The sequence below is a fragment of the Tasmannia lanceolata genome, unplaced genomic scaffold (genome assembly GCF_043159265.1).
Source record: "Tasmannia lanceolata isolate RefF3 unplaced genomic scaffold, GAP_Taslan_0.1 ptg001308l, whole genome shotgun sequence".
Taxonomy (NCBI): Eukaryota; Viridiplantae; Streptophyta; class Magnoliopsida; order Canellales; family Winteraceae; genus Tasmannia; species Tasmannia lanceolata.
Window position 1 is genome coordinate 27501 of NW_027519968.1, and position 2500 is coordinate 30000.

The following is a 2500-nucleotide window of genomic DNA, read 5'->3' on the forward strand; positions in this document are numbered from 1 at the left end:
CGGATGATGGCTCGCTAGTGCTGGCGCCGTGCACAGTGGCCTCGCACACTCGCCCTGCACGCTTCCCTTGCACGCAGCCTTGCACACTAGCCTCGCATGCGAGCCTTGCACCCTAGCCATGCAAACTAGCCTTGCACGGTAGCCATGCACACAAGCCGTGCACATTAGCCATGCGCACAAGCCCCGCACACTAGCCTTGCGCACAACCCTTGCACACAAGCCATGCACTCGAGCAATGCACACAAGCCTTGCACTCAAGCAATGCACACAAGCCCTGGACACTAGCCTTGCACACGGGCCTGGCACACAAGCCTTGGGCACTAGCCTTGCGCACTAGCGTTCCACATGAGCCTTGCACACTAGCCTTGGACACTAGCCTTGCACACAGGCCTTGCACACTAGGCATGCTTGGGCGAGCTGATCCCGCATCAAGTCGACGGGTCTAGGCATTCTTGGGCGCAGATCCCGCATCGTCTCGTCGCGTCTGGGCGCAAACACGTCGCGTCTCGTTGCGTCTTCAGAAGTCGTCGCTAACAGCACCTTTGGTTGCCACTGGTGGTTAGGCTGGTTGGTTGCGCAAACCCTATAGGAGGGTGGCATGCTGGTGGGCGTTTTTGCCCGGATAGGCACTAGAATGTGCAGATTTTGGGCGTTTTTGCCTGGATAGGCTAAGGAATGGGCATGCTTTGGGCGTTTTTGCCCGGATAGGCACCGGAATGCTTGGCCTTGGCTTGTCCTAGCAAGGCATTGCTGGGTTGGGCTCCCTTGGCCTTTTGGGCGCCTTGGACGATGTCTTGCGAAGACCATGGGCACAAGGCCATGGCATATGGTGAGGAAAGGACCACGGTTGCCAAGGTTAGGCACCGGAATGCTTGGCCTTGGCTTGCCAAAGCAGGGCATTGCTGGGTTGGGCTCCCTTGGCCTTCCGGGCGCCTTGGACACTGTCTTGGGAAGACCATGGGCACAAGGCCATGGCATATGGTGGGGAATGGACCACGGTTGCCAAGGCTAGGCATATAGAGAGGAATTGCATTTTTGCCCGGATAGGCACCGGAATGCTTGGCCTTGGCTTGCCATAGCAGGGCATTGCTGGGTTGGGCTCCCTTGGCCTTCCGGGGGCCTTGGACGCTGTCTTGGGAAGACCATGGGCACAAGGCCATGGCATATAGTGAGGAATGGACCACGGTTGGCAAGGCTAGGCATATAGAGAGGAATGGACCACGGTTGCCAAGGTTGCGCAAGTTTTGGGCATTTTTTGCCCGGATATGCCCAAGTATGCCCCGATAGGCCCGTTACGCCCCGGTATGAACGCGTATGCCCGGATAGACTCGGTATGCCTTGGGATACATGCGTATGCCCCGATAGGCTTGGTACGCCCCGATATGCGCACGTGTGCCCCAGTAGGGCTCGGTATGCCCCGGTATGTACGCGTGTGCCCCGATAGGCCCGGTATGCCCCGATATGCACACGTGTGCCCCAATAGGGGTCGGTATGCCCCGGTAGGTACGCGTGTGCCCCGTAATGCACGTTTCGCAGATCTCCCCGCATGTCCCGCCCCTATATGTAATACTTACTTACTTACTTACTTTCTTTCTTGCTTGCTTGCTTGCTTGCAATGGTTGGGAGTGCCCGGCATGCCCCGCTGCAGAGACCAAGGGCGCAATGACTTGGCACCGCGGATGCCGGGACTCCGGCACTTCCCGTGGCACTGATGGTTGGTTCCAAAGACAAAAGGCCGTGCAAGGCCACCGCACCGCGGATGATTTTGCTCGTGCTGGCGCCGTTGTGTGGCCAAAGAACATGCGCGAATGCTCGTGTCGGAAGGGTTGGTGTCCTGGCCCCGCGGGTGTCACGAATGCTCGGTTGCGAAGACCATGGGACCAGAGCCATGGCACGTCGGATGATGGCTCCAGCTGGCGCCCCGGCACTTTCTGTGGCATTGATGCTCGGTTTCAAAGACAAACGTGCGCAGGGCCAGGGGACCGCGGATGACTGCTCGTGCTGGCCCCGTTGGGCGGCATTGATGGTCGGTTGCAAAGAAAATGCGCGATTGCTCGTGTCGGGGCCTGGCAAGCCAAGGCCAAGCGAGCCATGGCAACGCGGATGATGGCTCCAGCTGGCGCCCCGGCACTTTCTGTGGCATTGATGCTCGGTTTCGAAGACAAACGTGCGCAGGGCCAGGGGACCGCGGAGGACTGCTCGTGCTGGCCCCGTTGGGCGGCATTGATGGTGTGTTGCAGAGAGCATGTGCGATTGCAAGTGTCGGCCGGGTTTGGGTTCCCTTGGGCTTTCGGGTGCCTTGGACGCTGTCTTGCGAAGACCATGGGCACAAGGCCCCGTCCTGGCCCCTTGTTCGATTCGCTCTCGTCTTGCGCTTGCTTCCAAGGTCCTCCATGACCTTCCCCATGGCCTTGCTAGATCCCCCCCATGACGCATGACCTCTGTCCGTTGATTGGTTTTGAGTGCACACCATGCCCGGCTTGGCACCGTGTTGTCGCGT